At 43.2% G+C, this 22791-nt stretch overlaps 1 protein-coding gene and 2 long non-coding RNA genes across 11 annotated transcripts in view; 2 read left to right on the plus strand and 1 right to left on the minus strand.

Annotated features, from left to right (window-relative positions):
* Window positions 1-22791, plus strand: part of Grip1 (glutamate receptor interacting protein 1) — a 634030-nt gene that overhangs the window by 290922 nt on the left and 320317 nt on the right. The window lies entirely within an intron of this gene.
* On the minus strand, window positions 1903-17540 carry Grip1os2 (glutamate receptor interacting protein 1, opposite strand 2). Its single transcript, NR_045359.1, has 3 exons — window positions 17451-17540; window positions 15957-16052; window positions 1903-2439 (listed from the first exon to the last, which is right to left on the minus strand). It is a non-coding gene; the product is annotated as a glutamate receptor interacting protein 1, opposite strand 2 (long non-coding RNA).
* On the plus strand, window positions 3306-18233 carry Gm46207. The gene is made up of 2 exons (XR_001779707.2): window positions 3306-17788; window positions 17920-18233. It is a non-coding gene; the product is annotated as a predicted gene, 46207 (long non-coding RNA).

The raw sequence follows: 22791 nt of genomic DNA on the forward strand, positions 1-22791 counted from the left end.
GGCTTTTAAATGGGCAGAAGGGAACAATGGCCCTGCCTGTGGTACCATTTCTAGATAATTCAGTCCGTGCTGCATAAGGACATCTGCATTGTAGTGTTTACTTCAATTCTCAAATAAACAAAAGATATTGCTGCCCCTGATAACTGTGTGACATTTCAGGGCACATTCTACTCATGTCTATATCAATATATTTGCTTTAATTTGTTATGAAACTAAATACCATTTTACACATCAAGCTGAAAACATTTTAATTATGCATGGGCATGGAGTCTCACCGAAAACTAAATTAGTGGAAGTCTCAGATTGGGCAGTTTGTAGGTAGATCTTTAATGAGAATGCTTGATACCCAATATATTTCATTCTACTCTCTGGTCCTTAGACTCCATTGCAGATTAAATACTCGCTTGAAACCATAGCAAAGTGTTAGGTTGGGCTTTGTTATGGTTTATGGTATGGATAAGCATAGCCCCTCTGCTTTCGTTTTCATTGGTGATTTGCTAAAGGCTAAATGGAGGGTCTATGGGTAAGGATGGCAATCCAGCGTTCCCTTCCCTTGTCCGTTCCAAGGTCTGCTGGGTTTGTGAAATGTTTCTCTAATGATAATTACTCAGTGTGGCTCTGCCCTTTGCGTAGTTTGAAAGCACAAGCAGGGCTAGTGGAGCCATTTTAGATCTCACTGCCCATCAATGGATCATAATGTTACACTAAGCCTGTGGCTCATACTGTCTGCTCACTCACTCACAGTATGTGTGAAACTTAAAAGCCAATCTGTCAAGTTTATCCAGGAGATGAATTGATACAAAATGTAAATCTATTTATTTTGGCTAAACAAACCATGGAATGTTTCTCATTAGGGCTAATGAAAACACCACTGTATATCTATAAGGATTTTTAATTCAGTGCTCACATATGAAACATCTGCGCAGTAACCCAGTCATGAATACTAAAGAGCTGACCAAACTCCACCCAAGAGATGCTCTCAAGAGTGGGAAAAGGAGGCCTAAAGGAGTCTCTGGCTTGGAGTCAGGTTAGCATTGAAACACAGTGAAGCCGATATTCTGAATAGCTCCCTGCTTTGGACTTTGTTGTCCTGAAAGAATTATCCTGAACACCCCTTTACCTTTGCTGCCTGGAGAGTTTGAAGATAAGAGAGGATTCTGATTATCCTGGCTGCTTCTCCTGCATCTGTCTCCTGTGCATGTTGACAGTCACATACATCCCCTTAGGATCTCTGCCTGTCTCACTCTGTGCTGAGAGAATATCTTGTGTATTGTGTAGGTGTCATTAAAAAACCTATGGCCTATAGCAAAGGGTAGAGTAGATGGTGGGACATGTGGAGGCAGAAGGAAGTTTGGGATAAAGTGAGGCAGGGGAGATTGGCCCAGGAAGGTGTAACAAGTCGGATGTTGGTACCTGAGCACAGGTAACAAGACACGTGGTAGAATATAGATCAGAATAAATGGGTTATATGAAGTTATGGTCTAGTCAGAGAAAAGCCTAGCTATATGGACAAGGTGTTTGTAAATACATTTTGAGAATGAGTCTTGTTTCTAGGAATATGGGACTTGGGGAAAGAACAAAACCAAACTTCTACAACTCTGTTTGCCTGAGATTTCCTAATCTTTTATTCTTTTGCTTTCTTTTTATTCCCCATTACATTCAGAGCTGTTAGGGGTAGATATGTTCAATGATTGGGTGTGAAGAATGGCAGTCACTTTTCCAATATTCTTAACTTAGGGGTCTGATAAATTAGAATTCTGAGGAATTCCATAAACTCTCATTTTTCTTAGTTTCTCTATTGGACTGCATTTTTATTTTAACTTAAACATTTTTAAATCAATGTTATCTTCCCAGAAGCAGATAGCCATAATAAGTACACGAAGATGAAAGAGATCAGCGCTCTGTCTTAGAATATCTCCATCTTTATTGGTTTAGATCATTCCTCCTCTTATTTAGAAGATGAATTACAACTCATTGCCTATTCTGTCTTGATAATCACATGCCAAGACATGATTTTAAATTCTCTTTGCAACCCTTAATTTGGATACTTCACCCCTATCTCACCAGGAAGCATATGTGAGAAACTTATTGACTTTATAACACATAGCTTAGACTGAGTTTAGCTGTATATTTTCTTTGTGATCCTTAGGTACTTGGGCATTCTGCTCTGATATAATGGGTATATCCAAGGTTGCTAATTAAAGGGCTGATTATCTGGTCAACTGTTCAGAGTATCAGTCTTTAGATGTCTCTGTTGTCATTGGGTTGACTGGACTAAGCCATGTAGCAGTTGAATGGGGCCTGAGTTCCCTCCCTCTGTAGAGGTTACATCTTAGTTCCGTTTTCTGTGGGATCAGTAGCTTTCTCCACGTAGACTGAAGTGACTTGGTTCTTGGCAGTGTCTAGCAGGTGGTATCAACAGCAACTCCATGAAGTAACCTGGAAATGGACAGTCAAAGCTGATTCCCTTATTGACAGGAAGAAGGGGCCCCTAGGGAGTCTGGGATCATCTGACTACCTCGTCAAGACCATGATAGCTGCTCCACCTGCCCCAGAGCTCTCCTGAGCGTCTCTGGACAGGGATGGAAAGGTTGTGAGGAGTAGTGGCTTATCTAAGGTTTCCTAATAAAGGCAATTCTTAAGCTGTGAAAGGAAGCTGTAGATTTCTCCCCAAGCCAAGTTGTTTGCTCAGAGGAATACACCAGGGGTGCAATACTGGCCAAGCAGGGAAGTCAGTGTAGTCACCCCCTGTCAGGAGGTCTAGGAGGCTAAGGCAAATGCTAGATTTGTTTCTGTCAGCATGTACTGTCTCTAGATGAGGAGGTGAACATCATGGTGGTATCCAGATGCTTCTATGGATTTTTAGTCTTTCAGGCTACAAATGAAGGGAAGCGTAAGGAAAGTGACCAGGCAAAATGATCTGCCTCCAAATCAGTTCCCTTACCATCCAGTTATTGCTGGTGTGCCTGAGAAAGAAACACATCCCCACTTTACCCCAGGCAATAAACTGCCAAACTCCGCCCACAGGAAGTCTGATGGCTAGACACCGGTTACTAAAAAGGATTGCTGTTTGACTAAATCTGCATTGAGGGAGACTCAGTGGTGTGCACAGACAGAAACTATGGATTACCTGTAATGGCCTTAATTACAGAACTGAAAGTCTTCAGTTTGCTGTTGGCGAGGCTTTGTCTTGGGCATAACTGAAGAGAGGCAAGGGGTCTCGGGTGAATAGGAAGGAAGGCACGAGCCTCTGAGACAGATCATGTCTTCTTTTCTACAGATCATACTGTGTAAACAACACGGACAGCAGGTAGAGCAATAGTCAGTCGCAGCTTTTTACCATTTGCTCCGCTATGCCTTCTTGATGACAGATATTTTGTTAAAAATAATGAAAATGGTATTGCTTAAGACTGTTCAGGTTTTTTTTTTTTTTAGAATCTCAAATTTTAAAAAGAGAAAAGACTCAAATTAAAAATATATTAGAAATATGCACAAACATGAAGAGTTCTATAAAAGAGGGTAGAATTGATGGGGCTGGTGTGCTGGTAGCATATTTACAGTCTGTAATAGAAATGATATGTTAAATAATTCACTCAATGTTTGTAAAATGACTGGCAGGTGTATCTCTGCTTAGGTTGTGGAATCTATCATTATCTATCCATTTATCTATCACCTATACATCTGTGTCATCTATTTATCTGTATATTTATCTGCCATCTATATACCTGTATCAACTATTCATCTGTATATTTACCTGTTACCTATATACCTGTATCATCTATTTGTCTGTATATTTACCCATCATCTATATATTTGTACAGTGAAAAACTGGGGGCTCTTGAGTTCCTTGGGAATGAATGACCAGCTCTGGGAACGGCCATTTTTCTGTTTCGAGCAAATATTTTATAGAAAAATATATATATTAGTATTTAAGATGGCAAGCAATAATGAATAAAGTGTAAAAACACCCAGGAACATTTAGATGGGAGTTGGGGGATATTTAAAAATCATATGCAAAATTCAAGCCAAGATAGAGACTCTGAGATGAAACAATTTTTTTCTTTGAAGCTATTCAGTTTAATTTTTTCCTAAAAATTGCCTCTATGTTCATCTGCGCAGTAAGAGTGCATGAGAAGAAACGCTTCTGCCTCTTCCTGTTCATTGAGGGTCGTTTTTACTCTGGAGCCCATTGGGAGAAGGTGAAACTTGTTTGATCTTGGAAATGTCTAATTTCTCATATTCAACTGTCCTCCTAGATTACATTGGAAAAATAATTATTGTTGCCTATAGTTACATTCAAGTTAGGAATCTGCAAATTTTTTTATTTTTATTTTACTTTTAGTTATTTTTGTATACCTGGGGGGGGTTATGTACCCATGAGTCCTGGTGCCCGCAGAGGCCAGAAGAGAGTGACAGGTCCCTGGAATTGGAGTTACAGACAGATGTGAACCACTTGCTATGGGTGTTGGAGCCTGAGATCAGGTCCTTTGTTAGAGAAACACATCTTCTATGCTAAGCCATCTTTTCAGCAGTGGTTGTCAGTTTATAAGCACAGAAAGAGCCAAGCCACCGGGGCATGACTTTGTTTACTAATTTTGTCACTGACATTCCTGGTAGATACCATCTTGAGGTCTATTTTTAGTACAGAGTATGTGATTTATTCATTTATTTCTCCGTTCGCTGCTTTGAACATCCAGCTAACTTTGCTCCACTAGATTTCCTGATCCTAAGTGGAATTCTGTTTTATCCATGCACATTTTAAACACAAGATAGGTTATAATTACTGGTAGTCAACATGACATTTCAACACATCTAATTTCAGATCTAAGTAAAGATGAACATTATCTAACTTAACACTTTATTATAACACTATTGGTCCGTAAATGTGTTAGACTTCCTATTGCTTTGCCAGCAGCCAGCAGTGGTCTGGGACTAGGGATCTTGGAAGCTTTTCCAGTTACGAGTGACTTACTCTGTCCTATAAAATTCCAGTCAGAAGTCCATTTGGATCAACAATTTTCCTTGCAATGTCAATGGGGGTTGCTCAATCAGCGTTTCATACTTCAATGCATGAAATATTGCATTAATGGAAATAGTAATATCCATTTGCTCCTAGTACCACACTGAGCTCAGTCACGGTACTGCAGGGACATATATAACGTAGGTAAGCAGCGTTCCGGGGAGCATCCTGAATAACAGCAGGATTTCAGTGGAGAAAGCCAGAGGGCAGCGGAGGCAGGGAGGAGCATGCCTTTCTTCGTAACTCAGTGATGGCTTCCTCCCTTTCTCCCTAGTGGCGGACTTTCCTCAGTTCTGATAAGCAGTACTTCTCAATCCACTGTGTTTGGATTAGGACTCAATGGGTCTAGGGTACCATCCAAGGTTTCTGAAAAGTTTCCAGAGGATGCCATTTCTGCTGTTCCAAGAACCACACATTGAGGATCAAGGCTATAAAATATCAGTGTGGTCCTGAATAGAGTCTGAGAGTTAGTGTGGTCTGATGAATGCTGGTCCAAGCCCAACGTTTAGTTTAGTTTAGCTGGCCCCATCCTTTCTTCCTACTCTACCAATAGGAGGAGCCAGCAATGATTGCGCGCCTCACAGAGGGAAGCGGGGTCCAATCAGTTAAGCTCAAGAGTGCAGTAAGCCCTCTGCTCGTCCCTCTTCTGTGGTGTTTTGTCTGCTCTTATAGATCGAGTTCCTTGTGAGGGAGGCAGGCGGTAAAAGGCACAGGAGATTCCAGCCACATACCAATCCCAGCATCCTCTCCTTCACCACCATACACTTAGCCATGCTTTGAAATGTTCTGCGGTGCCTTAAAGGGTGAGGCTTCCCACCAGAACGTCCATTCATCCTGGCCACGCTCCTCCGTTGACAGCCCTGGGGCATATTTTTCTTTCGGTGATAGGTGATACAAGAAAGGGCATCATCCACTGACATCCACCCCTTTCAGATCGTGCAGAAGTTTGCATCTCCACTGAGTTTGCCTTCTTTCTCAATCACCAAGAATTCTAAACCAGTTTCTACCCTTGATGCCATAGCTAGCAAATGTTGCCAAGGCAGAATTCTTTCTTAAGGCTGGACCGGGCCTTCATGGGATGTTTATTTTGTGAAATACTACAGAGCTGTTTATTTGAGAACTAAGTTCTGGATAATGGTCTTCCGTGCCCCACACTCTAGTGTTCAGAGAGCACTGCTCACTGGGTGTCTCTGCAGCATTCCCATGGCCTGCTCTTCGGTGGCCCTTTCCAGTGTACTTGACTATTTATGTGCCCTCCCTCCTCCTTCCTTCCTCCTCCCCTCCTCTTTCCCTTCCTCCCTCTCTCCACATTTCAATCAGATTCTTTTCTATACTGCAGAAAAGCTCAGTCACTTGTTCACAATGGTCCTGTCCCTCCTCTATCAAGAGCATCAGATCATTTCACTTGGCACCCAACCATGTTAATGAAATATTTTACGTATTTTTCTTATCCACTGCATTATAAGCTGCTATTGAACAAAAACATTTTGTTGCACATTTTTCTGTCTGGAATGACTTGCCTTAGTATCTGTAGCATATTTCATTAAAAATAAATGTCGGATGGATGGCTACATTTATTGATCAGCTTGGGTTTCCTTATTGGTTCTCCATGATTTATTTTGTTTCTGTTTTTGACAGTTTTATACACACATATAAATGCTCAATGGCCTATGTTTTTTTCTGTGCCCTGTTACCACCCACTATTCTTTTCCCTCCTTCCCCACTAGCCACCCATGGCTATGATACCAGGACATGACAGCCCCTCTTATAGCCACCATTAAGCCAACAGCTCTCCAGGAAGGGTGGAGCCCCATGTTCACCTTCTGTATCAGTGATGGAACGAAGACGGTCCCCAGTCCTGTACAGGTGTCCACTTTTGTTGTGTGCTCACAATGGCCACAGCACTAGAATCACAACATTCCTTGCTACTCCTCCTCTGCCTCTCACTTCTACATCCTTTTTTATCCTTCTTTCATGATATCCACTAGGCCTTGTGTGTGTGTGTGTGTGTGGTGAGGGGGAGGTGGTGACAGAGATGTCCTGTTTAGTATGAAGAACTCCACAGTCACTTAGACCAGACACGGATGCCTTCATTATATCCATCCTTTTAAAAGAAGCTTTTCTTGTCCCAGGGTTACAGCAGCATGAGTCTATAGTCATACACATCGAGATTTAAAAGAATTTATGTCCGTTTAGGGTGCAGCAGTGTGTGTTTCCCTATTCAGCCCATAACCCACTACATGATTTCTAATTTAGACTTATCCCATGTAACTTGTGTTCTGCTTTGATTTATCAACAGTCTTGGCAAAACCTATGAGCCCTTTGGTGGTATCTTACATGAGTTATCTGTAATCCACAGATACGGTATACAGGTTTACTCTCTGTCCGTGAATGCTGACTCTGTAGGCACAAGTCGTTTTACTGACTACTTTATAAATGTCACCATCAGGATGTAGAAGTAATTTGACAGATTTGCCACCTGGGGACCATAGAAGCTTTCCCCATTGTTTGCTGTATTTATACTTTGTGTGATGGAAAGATCTTTTCTGTTACACCTGATGCATGAAATGTCTGTCCCTGACATTTAAGTAGCCCCTGCAGTGACGTGCTCCCTTCTGTCCCTTTTGCTTTTATAGGACCAGTGTGGCTGTTCAGGCAGTTAGCCCAACTCATTGATCTCCTGCCGGTTATGGGTTAACAGTCACACAAGACTCTACATTTAGTAACTGTTGGTGGTACTAATGGAACTGTTTATAATATAACTGGGTGCATTTTCTGTATTTGAAACTATTATGTCAGATGGGTGGTTCAAGCAGCAAAGGAAGGTGACTACATCTGGTGTCAAAAACCATAAAGTGCTGGATTGCGGTCATGGCTACTGAGTCTGAAGTAACCATGGGTTCACCGAAGTGTTACCCTGGAGACATGGGTGGTGGCCTAGGCCTCCAGGGCCCCTGGTTAACAAGGAGTTTGAGTGCTTCACAACTGGAGGGCGGGCCTCGTGCAGAATCCTGGACTTGAGAGTGTACAGTGGGGTCTCAAGTCATGCAGAAACACTAGACAGCAGTAATCCAGCCCAGGGCGTTCAGGGCATAAGTACAGTACACATGCTCCAGGGGGCAGGAGTCTGGAAAAGGTCTAGTGACAGACCCAAAAGGAAGTCTATGCGACAATTTATATATCTGTTACTCAACTTGCCTATGGAAAATATGGCCACTTTAAAAAAAAAAAATCACTTCTCCCGTGTGCCTGACACTTGGTCTGTGGTTTGCTCTTGCTGAGTGAGTCATTCTGTGACATCAGCTAATTTCTCTTCAGGACTCTGACTCTGACTGAGATTCATAAGAAAGAGCCCTTGGTCACTCCACCAATCCAGACAGGAGCAGGTGTCCCTGATCCCAGCCTTCTGCTATGGAGGAAGTTGTCACTAACCACGTGGGCCTCAATAGTCTTTTTCTGACCCAGCCTATTTCAGGATAGAGTTACATACTTCCCAATAGCCTGAGGCTGTAGCTAGTTCTCTTTCTAGCAAATATTTGGGCGCTTGACGCATTTCAGACACTGTGCCAAGATCAGGGATGGATATCAGGTGAGCAAAGTCGGGGCGTGATCTGTAGCTTTAGAATGGCTCTCGTCTGTACAGCATGCTACCATTGCAGTAGGTAGGTGTGTGTGTGTGTGTGTGTGTGTGTGTGTGTGTGTGAGTGTGTGTGTGTGTGTGTGTGTGTGTGTGTGTGTTGTAGGGCTAATCCTTACTTGACTTTCAGAAGCAGCTTTTATTGGGTTCTACACTCACAAAACCCACTCAGGAAAGACTTGCAGTGAATTGGAGCGTTCTTTATCATAAAGATATGATGAAATATCAACTATCGATCAGATGTGTGTGCTGCTCTTTTTCTCAGGATGAATTTCATTCCAATGTTTTCACCTCCTTTGCTCGTCGCTCACTGCCTTGAGTTAACTATTTTTACTTGTGAAAATATAGATAATAAATTTGACTGACATTTTCTCTTTATTTTTTTTCTTTATTGCCTCATCGTGTTTCATTTGCCCTTTTCTTCTCTCGGCTTACAATTTCATATTACTGTCTGGGGAGATAACAGCTCTGCCTTCAAATGTTATCGTTCTCTGTTCCCCATTCAGTCTCACTTGGAGCAACGTGACAATATAATCTTGGCATGTTTCTACATAAAATGAGTAGAGAGGGACACATCAGATGTGGTTAAAGGTCCCTCTCATCCAAACATTGGGAATCCACCCGCTAATTTACAATTAACCTTTCTTCAAGAGGAACTTAGAAGTGCTAGAGTTGTTCTTCTGTGGCTTTCTAACTTTCTGACTAACTTCCTATGGTTATATATTCTGTGTCTAGAGATGTTGATGGAATTCTAGTATCCACACTGGGCAGCAGGGCTGCTTCTGGAAACTCCATAGCAAAGCCTTGATTAACAAGTCCAAGGTCAGTTTCTTACTAGAACTTGGTTCTTGGCTTTCCTTCTCTTCCTTCCACCCTCGTTTACCTTCTACCTTCCATTTCTCTCTCTCTCTCTCTCTCTCTCTCTCTCTCTCTCTCTCTCTCTCTCTCTGTCTCACCCCCTGCCCTTTTTCCTTCCCTCCTCCTTCCTTATCCCCCTCCCCCTAGGAAACTAATTCATCTGCATGATTCGTCTCCCGCTTTGTCCGGAGGCAGAGCCAATCTGTGCCAGTAGAGTATGGTAGTGTTTCTCTAAAGGCACACAGAAGGAAGCAGAGATCTAGGGCTAGAACTAAGAGCCTTGTAGCCTATCCCCGTCACCCACCCCAGCGAGCCACACGACATCTGAGGATCAAGTGTTCAAACATGGTCCTGTGGGAGACACTTCAAACAGGAGGTATAGCACAAAATTGCCTAACCAGCAAGAAAACAACTCCGGGGTTGAGCTATTTTCTGTGTGTGTGTGTGTGTGTGTGTGTGTGTGTGTGTGTGTGTGTGGCCAGAAGTTGAAACTCCGCCATTTCTAAAAGGAAAAACAAACAAAACAAAACAAAACAACTTCTTTGTAAGAAAAGCTGAACTGGAAACGCTTTCAGTAAAAATGCAAATAGAGCAGGACTGTTAACTTCACAGGATCAGCCTTTTCATGGAAGGAAGTCTTTATGAGGTTCCAGTAGTAAAGCTTGGAAGCCTGTATAAATCACAGTAGCAGCATGATGGGAGAATAATGCAGGAGCAGAAACATAACCTACCCGCAGCACAATGCAGGGGAGAGAAAGTACAGTGGTCTATAACTTTACACGAGGTTTCTGATTTATCGAAAGAGGATTGTTTTCTAAGACTGGCAGGGAGAATGATTCCCCAGAACAGAAGTGACCCAAGCAAAGACAAGCACGAGGGCAGAGCTAGCTATTTCCTGAAGATATGAAGCCATGATGGCCTAGAAACTTGAAGAACATTCACGTGACTCTAATGGTGTTGCTCAGCTGCAGCAACCGAGCATGTGGCTGCAGAGTATGTGAAATGTGGGCAGTCCAAATTGACATGTGTTACGTGCGGATACATACCAGAGTCCGAGTCTTAGTATGTCTTGAAATGTAAAACATCTTATTAGCTTCTAGATTAATTTCATGGTAAAATGAAAGGTTTTTTTAATATAATCGGTTGAATTAATTATGGAATTTGATTAACTTGGTTTTTTAAATGTAAATACAAAACCTTTTATATTTAGAAAAAAACATTTTCTAATATTTTTGGCTCTGTACGTGTCAGTTTCTTCTAGTGTCCAGGAACCCCAGCAGAGGGCATCAGATCTCCCAGACATGGAGTTAAAGGTGGCTGTGAACTGCACAAGACAAATGCTCAGAACTCTAAAAGAGCAGGAAACACTTATAACCCATCAGCCATCTTTCCAGGCCCCCAAACTTTTAACTATGTATGAGACTCCCGTTCTGGTCTTGCCGGGCAGTGCTGGCCTATTGTTGCCCTCTCTCCCAAGTTAGTCCACTTGTATGCTGATTTTATTAAGAACGCCCTTGAACTGTTTTGTTTTATTTTTATTTTTAAAATAGGAAGTGGATATAAATAAACAAAATGCATAACATAATTAGGGAATTATTCTTTTATGGATAAGCCCAAGAGACATTCATGGGAAAGAAAGGACTCTTTCTTTCTTTCTTTCTTTCTTTCTTTCTTTCTTTCTTTCTTCCTTCCTTCCTTCCTTCCTTCCTTCCTTTCTTCCTTTCTTCCTTTCTCTCTCTCTTTCTCTCTTTCTCTCTCTCTCTCTCTCTCTCTCTCTCTTTCTCTCTCTCTTTCTCTCTCTCTTTCTCTCTCTCTTTCTTTCTTTCTTCTATCATTTCTCTCTCTTTCTCTGTGTGTGTGTGTCTGAATGTGTGTGTGTGTCTGTCTGTCTGTATGTGCACATATGCATGTGTTTCGTGCTTACACAGACCAGGAGAGTGTGCTGGGATGTCCTGAGGTTGCAGTTACAGGCAGTTATGAGCTGTCCAACATAGGTGCTGTGAAACAAACTCCAGGGCCTCTGGAGGACCAGCAAGTGTTTGCAGCCACTGAGACGTTTTTCCAACCCCGTAAGTAATTTAAAAGGGAGAACCCCCAAAGCTCCATTATTGTAAGCAAACTGCATCAAGAAGCTCCTGGAAGGAATGATTGGCTCTTAATAACACTCTCCGATCAGCAGAACGGATGCTTTGTCTTCTTGGAGAAAGAGAACTTTGAACAATGCTTAAAACTCTCTGAGCATTCCTCTTACTACCCAACGAGGCTCGGTGGAATTCGAGTTTGTTTCTTCTTTGCCTTCCTAACTTTAAAAAGTTAATTTTCTCTTACACTCAACACATGTGTGCTCATACCATGTATATGTCTGACTATTTTGTGCAACGATGAGAACTTACACACCCAAAGCATGGACAGTGTTGGCTTGGCTGCCTCTGCATCCGGTCAGGCACAGGCGCTGTGCTCTCGTGCAAGTTACCCAGTCTCCTCCATCTAATCTTTCCAATGTAACGCTTGGGTTATGAGACAAGTACACATTGCATTGTTGTAGAGATAAAACGGGGTCCTTGTCTGAGGCATTCAGCACAGCCCCTGGCACATTAATTTCAGTAAATATTAACCGGTCTTATTGACAGACGTTTGATTCCGCAAACAGCTTTCACTTACCTTCCCATAGCCCAAGCCTTTGTTGTTCTAATGGGATGAACTGACAGAAGCCAGAGTGATTTTTCTAACCTTTTTAATGGTTTAAAAGCACTCTTGGCATTGGAGCTCAAATATCAACGAATCTCGGCCTTGGGCCAGGAGCCAGATAGTACTGCTGGCTTCTGAGAAAGAAGCCGGAGCAAGCAGAGTCCTAGCATCCCATCCCTGAAGGGCCCAGGCTCGCATCCATGCTAAACCTGACAAATGTGTCAGCTATGCTTCATAGTCACAGACAGTCTGAGACCCAGCTGCCCTTGCTTGACAAAATCAGCAGATAGGCAGGATCTGAGGTCTACCTTGGGTCATAATGGAATCCAGGTGGGGCAGGGAAATCTAGATGGTACCGTGAATTGAATTTTGGCAACACGCATTCATCATTAGAGGTCTAACATATATGTCACGGTGATATGGGCATCTGAATGCTAGAATACTCCTTGCCTCTGGGCTTTGGGGTCTGGAAATATTTTGGGGTCCACATCAGGTGCGTGTGTCAGAAGAGCTTGGGTAAGAGTGACAGGGCTTGGGCTGCAGCTGGAGCTGCCAGAAGTCAGATAACATCCCAGGAAAACTGGGATGGGCGTCGGTGGGAGAGCCTCAGTTTTCTGATTCATTTATAAAACTTGTGGGCGAGGGAGACAGGGCCAACAATGGATCCAGGCTTTGGTATGAATTCAACAGAATTAATTTCATGCTTTTCCTTAGAGATCTGTACGGACACCGTTCGTGGCCGCTTACCTGAGTTGAACATGTAGAAGGAGAGCAGGTTTGCATACTGAAAAATGAGGTCTAGAGAGAAAACTAATCCACATGTCTCTTCCTTGCTAGACGAAGAGCGTAAAGACAGAAGTAGTTGTTTTGATGGCACCAGTGGTCAGTTTCGTGGGTGTGGCTACCATTGAGAGACTGTGGGAAAGCAGCGAACAGTTGTATCACAGTTGCCTGGGGCTTAGAGACAATGGTTTCCTCTGTGAAAGATGAAGGGTCTCCCTTTGAGATGTGCCTTAGCTTGGCCTGTAAACAGGTCAACTGCTGAGTCATACTGCCAGCTCCAGCCCGTGACTGTGCACTTTTGTGTGAATCACTCTGCGCTCCTAAGCTTTGGTTTCCTCAAATGGAAGATGGGTGTGAATAACAAGACCTACATCTTGGGAATGCTAGGACCCCGTGTATGACCTGCACACACACTCAGTGGTGTGACCTTAATGACCCTTGTACTCGATTGCTGACTTAGTCACCTAATCCTTTTAGCTCAAAACTTTATTACGAGCGAAGAACATGGTTGAGGCAGTGTCTAGAGTCACTGTTGAAGAAATGGGCACCTTTTAAATTATGTCCGTCTAGTAGCAAATAGTTAAGGCTCGCCTGGTCAAGGAACAGAATTCCTAAGCTACCTCTAGGTGACATGCAGGCTGCATCTCGCAGCACTGTAGAGGGGAAGTTGGGCAGGAATGGTCCCAGCACAGAAGCAGAGCACCGTACTGTAGGGTGTGTGACATATTTGGACTGTTAGGGTATTGCACAAGGAGAAACCAACAATGATGTGTGTTAATGCCCTTTCCTGGTGCTGCTCTCATCTTCCCACTGTGGCTGTCCATCCATCCTGCTAGCAACTTAGGGAGCCTCCCAGCATCTCTCCCCTGCTATTCCTCCATGGCTTCCTAGCTCCTCTCATGTGTCCACTCATGTCTGCTTTTTACCGTCCATCCTTACCAGCTCACAGCCATGTTCTTTCTGGGAACACACACTGGGCTGTAGCTCTTTTTCCTGCCTAAAGAAAGTCCTTCGGTGGTTTTCACACTGCTCTTGTGGTAAAAGGCTGGAGTGTTCATTGTCACTTCCTAGGCTTCGCCATCATGACCCCACAGCTCTGACCTTACCAGCTCTCTCTGCTCTTGTCCCCTTCAGCCACTCTCCCGACTCCTTTCAAGTCCTCAGCCTGGGGGCCTTCCAGCAAGATAAAGTAGACAGCGAACTGCCTGCCTCCCCTTCCCTGCCTTCATGTTAATTGAGGCCCTCCCTGACATCTTTCAGTTGGTTAGTGTCACTTGTCAACAGTCATCTCAGCACTCTGCCTGCCTTTAATGGCCTCTCACTGTATTAGACACCAGTCTGGTAATCCAGCTTTGAACCCATAAGACCATAAAATCAGGGCACCTTCTTTCTCATGGGATCCAGAAGGCCCATCATAAGAACCGGTACACAGTGAGCGACGGTTAAATGGTTATGGAAAGAGGGCTGTAGTGAATGCTCAGTGTATAGCATGCACAAACATTAGGTCCTGAGTTCAGATCTCTACCACCCAGGTTAACAAGAAAGAAGGAAGGAAGGAAGGAAGGAAGGAAGGAAGGAAGGAAGGAAGCAAGCTAATGTGGAGAGGTGTAAACTGGAACTCTGGAGCTGAGAGTGAGTGAGACAAGTGAGCTTTGAATCTCAGAGCTCTCTGGTAACCCAGTCTAGCCAAACAGAAAGTTCTAGGTTCAGTAGAGAGGCCCTGTCTCAAAAAGTAAGGTGGGGGCAATGCAAGCAAACACAGGAATGCACACACATTCTCTCCCTCTCCCTTTCCCCTCCCCACCCCATTCTCTTCTCTCCCCCTTCCTTCCTCCATCCTGCACCCCCACTTCCTCTCAAAAACTTCCTAGAGACAAAGATTATAAGAACAAGGGGTTGAGTCCAAGTCAGAACAAAGATGTGTGACAAAATTATTCGCCTTGTTAAAAACAAGAACAAATCCTCAAAGAAATAATGGATGGAGAGGAGAGGAGGAAGAAGATACAGGTTGTCCTGAGAAGCTGGAGAGATGCAGAGTAATGAGTTGGTTTTATGAGGTGAGGACAGGAAAGAGACAGGAAATACCTTGGGACCCACTGGAGGTGAAACAGAAAACACTTTGTAGAAGCTAGAAAGAAAGGAAAAAGCCACTATGAACTGCAACCCAAGCAAATAGTACCGTGTGAGTCTAGGATCTTGGACCTGTAACATTCTTGTACCCAAGGGGAGGGACTGTGTCTTAGTTAGGGTTTTACTGCTGTGAACAGGCACCATGACGAAGGCAACTCTTATAAAGACATTTAATTGTAGCTGGCTTAACAGATTTAGAGGTTCAGTCTATTATCATCAAGGCAGGAAACATGGTAGTATCCAGGCAGGCATGGTGCAGGAGGAGCTGAGAGTTCTACTGAAGGCCGCTAGAAGACTGACTTCTAGGCAATTAGGGTTAGGGTCTTAAAGCCCACATCCACTGTGACACACCTATTCCACCAAGGCCACACTTCCAAATAGTGCCACTTCCTGGGCCAAGCATATTCAAACCATAACAGAATGCCTCATCATCTAGAGCCAGGCTGTAGTTAAAACACCCAGAGGCACACATGTTCACTGCCAACCCCTCCGACATTAGACTTCTCGCTGTGAGCGGCTGAACCTGAGAGTCCCCTATGAATAGTTGTCAGTCTGCATAACCCAGTGAATTTTAGGATGTTGTTCTTTACACACACACACACAGCTGTAAAGTAGCCGTCTGCCAAAACCTCCAGCACTGATGTACATTCAATTTGAAGACCTTCTTTTTCCAGCAAGTGCCATAATGGATCTTGTCACACGCAAACGTATCTTTATGACACCAATTTATCTGCTTAGCAAACCCCCGTTTCCCACTATCTATAAAATTGCATGTAAATGTTTTCAAGGGCATCTAATATCAGAGCAGTACCAACTCTGATGCTCGCAGTACGTGTTTACCTTCTGAATTCTCTTCCTCGGGGCTCTAGTCTCTCACATCTTCTCTGCATCTCTCCCCTCCTATGCTGAGAGACTCTCAGGACCATCTTTGTTCACCTGTGAGGAGAGAACCTGGGGCCTGAAATCAACATCTTCCCTGTAGGGGCAGTGTTTCACTAGAAAGGACGGAGAGCAGGATTGGGGGGGGGGGGGTAGGGGAAGGTTTGTCTTAGTAACGACAGCCTTTGTGTGTGGATCCTGTGATCCATTATCATCCTGATTTGGCCTGTTCTCCCTTGATGCCTTCCTTCCCCTGACACCACCCTTTTGCCTCCCTTTTTTCCTCAAGTTCTCTTCTCATCTCTTCTTTTGCCCCTCCTGCTGCCACTTAAACTTTTTATCTTCCTACCAAGTTTGATCAGATTTTCTCTTTTGTCATAAAAGAGTCTTGGGACGACTCCAGGCAATAAGGAGCGAGACGGAATTTTACATCCGGAGTGGAGGCTTGTTATCCTTCTAGACTCTCCTGTCTTGCTGCCACTGGGCTTCTGGGAACTTTTATTATTGACTCCACTTGTTCTTCAGTGACTTTGTGCCTGTGACAGCCTTTCTCCAAAATACTTTCTCCCCCCTAGATTTTTTTTTCTTTTCCTCCCATGCCTCAGAAAACCCTTCCTCTTCTTTATTTCAACATAATAAGCATTATTTTTACCTTCAGTTTGTGTATCTTAAAACCTGTTTATCCTCGTTCTGTAACCTGAAGTCTGCCAGAGGGAGCCTTTCTGGTCAGTGGATTTATACATTGCTTCAGGAGACACTTGGACACCTCTTTACCCCAGTCTCCGCTCTTGAGAAGTGAAATAACCAAACTGCCCGCCCCATCACGCTGACACTAGTGTCACGTGACTTTGTCCATGGGAAACTAAGATGGCTGTCCGCCGCCGAAGCTCAGTAATTATTATTATTGTAGTTGAAATGATATATACAGTAGCCAGAAACACGTGGACATAAAACAGCTCATTTTTAAGCCTCGATCTTTCTACTGGTAATTCTAATAACAAATCTAATTATGTCTGCTTATTAGTTCTTTTTACCTCGATTGATTGGTATGTGAGTATAGGGCAGGGTGGGGGTTAGTATGAGGTGCCTTCTCCCATCACTTTGGACTTGGTTTTTGAGACAGGGTCTCTCACTGAACCTGGAACTCATGGATTCAACAAGGCTATCTAGCCGGTACATCCCAGAGATCTTCTGCCTCCATCTCCACAGGACTGAGGTTACAAGTGCACTCCACTGTGCTAGAGTCTTATAGGGGTGCCGAGGATGGGGTCTAGATCTACTTGGTTGTTCAGCAGACACTTCAGCAGCCTATATATCTCGCCAGCCCCCAGGTTCTACCGGTTAGAAAGCTTAGGTGCTTATTCCTGCCCATGCGCAGGGAACCCAGCTTCCGGCCTCACGTCACTCGCTCACACTCCGCATGAAGTCCATCCTGCCTATAAAACTCTTCCTTACATCACTCCTCACGCACAAACACTGACATCTGGCTTCTGATTCCGCCACCCTTTAAAGTACAGTTCGGGAAGGTGATTTTAATTTTTAAGCACTAACCATGGGCGCTGTTGTTACCATGGAAACCAAATCTCCTCTCCTGAGACATGGCAGCGGTGATCACCCCCTGACAGTCCGAAGACCTGAATTTCAGACAATCAGAGGCAGAGCAATTTGGGGGCCCCGTTCATTTAGAATTTTCTCTTTTGTGATTTCCGGGAAGCGTAGCGTGGCCCGTCCCAATTTGAGGAAGCAAAGAAAAGCCTGTGAATTGAGAGCCAGCTGCCAACTTTCCGCCCAAGGTAGCAGTCCCAAACACGTTTTTATTATTCTCTGGGAAATAAGGTCATAAAAAAGTAATTGCTGACACAACCTTAATGATAGCATTTTAAGTATGCTGCCTGTAATTAAAATAGGGATTTTATTACGGTAGACCTTCGAGAGCCCAGCCTGTGAGCCATTCACGTCTCCAGATTTACAAAGCAAGCAACTTTGACGCCTGCTGCTTTTGCTGTGTGGGCTGCACACTTCCTTTGTGCCTCTCCTGGTTGCCGCTTATGTACAAAACCACCTCTCTCCTGGCAAAAAGCACTAAGCATCTGTGTTTCCAACGATGCCCCGCAGCGATGGCGCCTCGGCTTTTCCGCAGACTTCCTCGAGAAATGTCACGAAGGAGCCCCTCTTTCTCCTTTGATTTCCCTTCCAGAATAAAACTTTCATGTACTGCACAATGAGGTTAAAATCCTACAAGGCTTTCTGATTAAAGTTTGAAGAGGACTCTCTCATTTCAGGCCATGTCAGATCCATTTCTCCCGTTCTTTCCCTGATGGGTAGACTAGATGCTGAGTGCAGTCGTGGAGGATAAAGACCAGAGATGATGGCTTTGACAGATTACACGATGCCTTCCCTTTCTCTCCTATAAAGAGAACTGTACTGGCAGCCCACATAGAGAGTTGCTGGTCGCCAGTGGGGCCCAACAGCCTCATGCTTTTGCTAGTCGACATCCTTAACATGTTGCCTGAGGCCCCGACAGAGCTGACTGGGCAGCAGACATTTTATCCAAGTCTCTGAGAGAAATAAGAGCAAAGAGAAGACTCTCATCCAGCCATCTTCCCTCTGTCTGAAGAAGCTGTCCTTAGGTGTCTAACCACTGAACGTGCATGCACAACTTTTTGGCTAGAACTTCAGTGATGGCTTATCACTTGAGTGTAATGTCATGTCTATGAAGCATCCATCTCAAAGAAGGGGAAAAGGGATGCTTACATCTGAGTTAACTGTCTTTGCTGCACCTGATGGTATATACTACTATGAGGAGTAGAAATAGGCATATAAATAGGCATACAAAGCAAACATTGACAATAAGTCCTAAAGAATTTTATTTCTTTCATTATTCACTTTACATTCCATCACAAACCCCTCCCTCCTCTCCTCCAAGTCCCATCCTCCTACTCCTTTCCCCCCATTCCCAGCACCCATAGGTCCAGACCATGGATGGTCTTTGATTGGTGGTTCCGGCTCTATGAGCCCCCACTGGCTAGTTGGCTCTGTATGTCTTCTTATGACACCCTTGACCCACCCTGTCTCCATCCCTCAACTCTTTCATAAGACTCCCTGAGCTCTACCTAATGTGTGGCTGTGTGTCTGCATCTGTTTCCATCAGCTGCTGGATGAAGCCTCTCAGATGACAGTTATGCTAATGGAGCAGACATTGAGGGAATGGTCAACCAATGACTGGCCCACTCTGAGACCCACCCCATGGAAGAGAGCCCACCCCTGACACTATTAATGACACTCTGCTATACTTGCAGACAGGAGCCAAGCATAACTATCTCCTGAGAACAATTTTATTTTAAAACAGTTCTTTTGCACAAGCATAATTTTACCATTTATAAAAGACAAAGATTTAGCTATTAATAATGGAGATGTCCTTGTTTATTTTGACATAGGGTGTTAAAACTTAGCTAAATATTATTTCATGGAACTAGCATTGTAAATACTTGGTCGGTTGCTATTTTTGATTTTTATAAGTAACCATGTTGAGGTTATCACTGTACACATATGTGTAACAAAATGGCAGAAGTATATTTAGGGTCATTTTTTTTTGAGATGATTAGAGATCCTGTTTTAATCCCAAGCCAGAATTCACATAATGATTTTCATGAGGCTCGAGTCAGCAACTCAAACTTCAATTTCAAAAATCAGGCATTCTAATACAATACAATCCGAACATAATAATCTGATACATCCGTGGGAAGGAATGAGGGTAGAAACATATCAAAACTCTTCAAATTAGGTTTCTATAAAAGCAGAAAGCTTTCTATGTGCATTAGAAACACAACAACTCTTTTTTTTCCCTTTCCATTTTTTATTAGGTATTTAGCTCATTTACATTTCCAATGCTATACCAAAAGTCCCCCATACCCACCCACCCCCACTCCCCTACCCTCCCACTCCCCCTTTTTGGCCCTGGCGTTCCCCTATTCTGGGGCATATAAAGTTTGCGTGTCCAATGGGCCTCTCTTTCCAGTGATGGCCGACTAGGCCATCTTTTGCTATATATGCAGCTAGAGTCAAGAGCTCCGGGGTACTGGTTAGTTCATAATGTTGATCCACCTATAGGGTTGCAGATCCCTTTAGCAACTTGGGTACTTTCTCTAGCTCCTCCATTGGGAGCCCTGTGATCCATCCATTAGCTGACTGTGAGCATCCACTTCTGTGTTTGCTAGGCCCCGGCATAGTCTCACAAGAGATAGCTACATCTGCGTCCTTTCGATAAAATCTTGCTAGGGTATGCAATGGTGTCAGCGTTTGTATACTGATTATGGGGTGGATCCCTGGATATGGCAGTCTCTACATGGTCCATCCTTTCATCTCAGCTCCAAACTTTGTCTCTGTAACTCCTTCCATAGGTGTTTTGTTCCCAATTCTAAGGAGGGGCATAGTGTCCACACTTCAGTCTTCATTCTTCTTGAGTTTCATGTGTTTAGCAAATTGTACCTTATATCTTGGGTATCCTAGGTTTGGGGCTAATATCCACTTATCAGTGAGTACATATTGTGTGAGTTCCTTTGTGAATGTGTTACCTCACTCAGGATGATGCTCTCCAGGTCCATCCATTTGGCTAGGAATTTCATAAATTCATTCATTTTAATAGCTGAGTAGTACTCCATTGTGTAGATGTACCACATTTTCTGTATCCATTCCTCTGTTGAGGGGCATTAGGGTTCTTTCCAGCTTCTGGCTATTAAAAATAAGGCTGCTATGAACATAGTGGAGCATGTGTCCTTCTTACCAGTTGGGGCATCTTCTGGATATATGCCCAGGAGAGGTATTGCTGGATCCTCCGGTAGTACTATGTCCAATTTTCTGAGGAACCGCCAGAATGATTTCCAGAGTGGTTGGTTGTACAAGCCTGCAATCCCACCAACAATGGAGGAGTGTTCCTCTTTCTCCACATCCTCGCCAGCATCTGCTGTCACCTGAATTTTTGATCTTAGACATTCTGACTGGTGTGAGGTGGAATCTCAGGGTTGTTTTGATTTGCATTTCCCTGATGATTAAGGATGTTGAACATTTTTTCAGGTGCTTCTCTGCCATTCGGTATTCCTCAGGTGAGAATTCTTTGTTCAGTTCTGAGCCCCATTTTTTAATGGGGTTATTTGATTTTCTGAAGTCCACCTTCTCGAGTTCTTTATATATGTTGGATATTAGTCCCCTATCTGATTTAGGATAGGTAAAGATCCTTTCCCAATCAGTTGGTGGTCTCTTTGTCTTATTGACGGTGTCTTTTGCCTTGCAGAAACTTTGGAGTTTCATTAGGTCCCATTTGTCAATTCTCGATCTTACAGCACAAGCCATTGCTGTTCTGTTCAGGAATTTTTCCCCTGTGCCCATATCTTCAAGGCTTTTCCCCACTTTCTCCTCTATAAGTTTCAGTGTCTCTGGTTTTATGTGAAGTTCTTTGATCCATTTAGATTTGACCTTAGTACAAGGAGATAAGTATGGATCGATTCGCATTCTTCTACATGATAACAACCAGTTGTGCCAGCACCAATTGTTGAAAATGCTGTCTTTCTTCCACTGGATGGTTTTAGCTCCCTTGTCGAAGATCAAGTGACCATAGGTGTGTGGGTTCATTTCTGGGTCTTCAATTCTTTTCCATTGGTCTACTTGTCTGTCTCTATACCAGTACCATGCAGTTTTTACCACAATTGCTCTGTAGTAAAGCTTTAGGTCAGGCATGGTGATTCCACCAGAGGTTTTTTTTATCCTTGAGAAGAGTTTTTGCTATCCTAGGTTTTTTGTTATTCCAGATGAATTTGCAAATTGCTCCTTCTAATTCGTTGAAGAATTGAGTTGGAATTTTGATGGGGATTGCATTGAATCTGTAGGTTGCTTTTGGCAAGATAGCCATTTTTACAATGTTGATCCTGCCAATCCATGAGCATGGGAGATCTTTCCATCTTCTGAGATCTTCTTTAATTTCTTTCTTCAGAGACTTGAAGTTTTTATCATACAGATCTTTCACTTCCTTAGTTAGAGTCACACCGAGATATTTTATATTATTTGTGACTATTGAGAAGGGTGTTGTTTCCCTAATTTCTTTCTCAGCCTGTTTATTCTTTGTATAGAGAAAGGCCATTGACTTGTTTGAGTTAATTTTATATCCAGCTACTTCACCGAAGCTGTTTATCAGGTTTAGGAGTTCTCTGGTGGAATTTTTAGGGTCACTTATATATACTATCATATCATCTGCAAAAAGTGATATTTTGACTTCCTCCTTTCCAATTTGTATCCCCTTGATCTCCTTTTGTTGTCGAATTGCTCTGGCTAATACTTCAAGTACTATGTTGAAAAGGTAGGGAGAAAGTGGGCAGCCTTGTCTAGTCCCTGATTTTAGTGGGATTGCTTCCAGCTTCTCTCCATTTACTTTGATGTTGGCTACTGGTTTGCTGTAGATTGCTTTTATCATGTTTAGGTATGGGCCTTGAATTCCTGATCTTTCCAGAACTTTTATCATGAATGGGTGTTGGATCTTGTCAAATGCTTTTTCTGCATCTAACGAGATGATCAAGTGGTTTTTGTCTTTGAGTTTGTTTATATAGTGGATTACATTGATGGATTTTCGTATATTAAACCATCCCTGCATCCCTGGAATAAAACCTACTTGGTCAGGATGGATGATTGCTTTAATGTGTTCTTGGATTCGGTTAGCGAGAATTTTATTGAGGATTTTTGCATCGATATTCATAAGAGAAATTGGTCTGAAGTTCTCTATCTTTGTTGGATCTTTCTTTGGTTTAGG

This window comes from Mus musculus, chromosome 10 (assembly GCF_000001635.26).
Source record: "Mus musculus strain C57BL/6J chromosome 10, GRCm38.p6 C57BL/6J".
NCBI classification, from domain to species: Eukaryota; Metazoa; Chordata; class Mammalia; order Rodentia; family Muridae; genus Mus; species Mus musculus.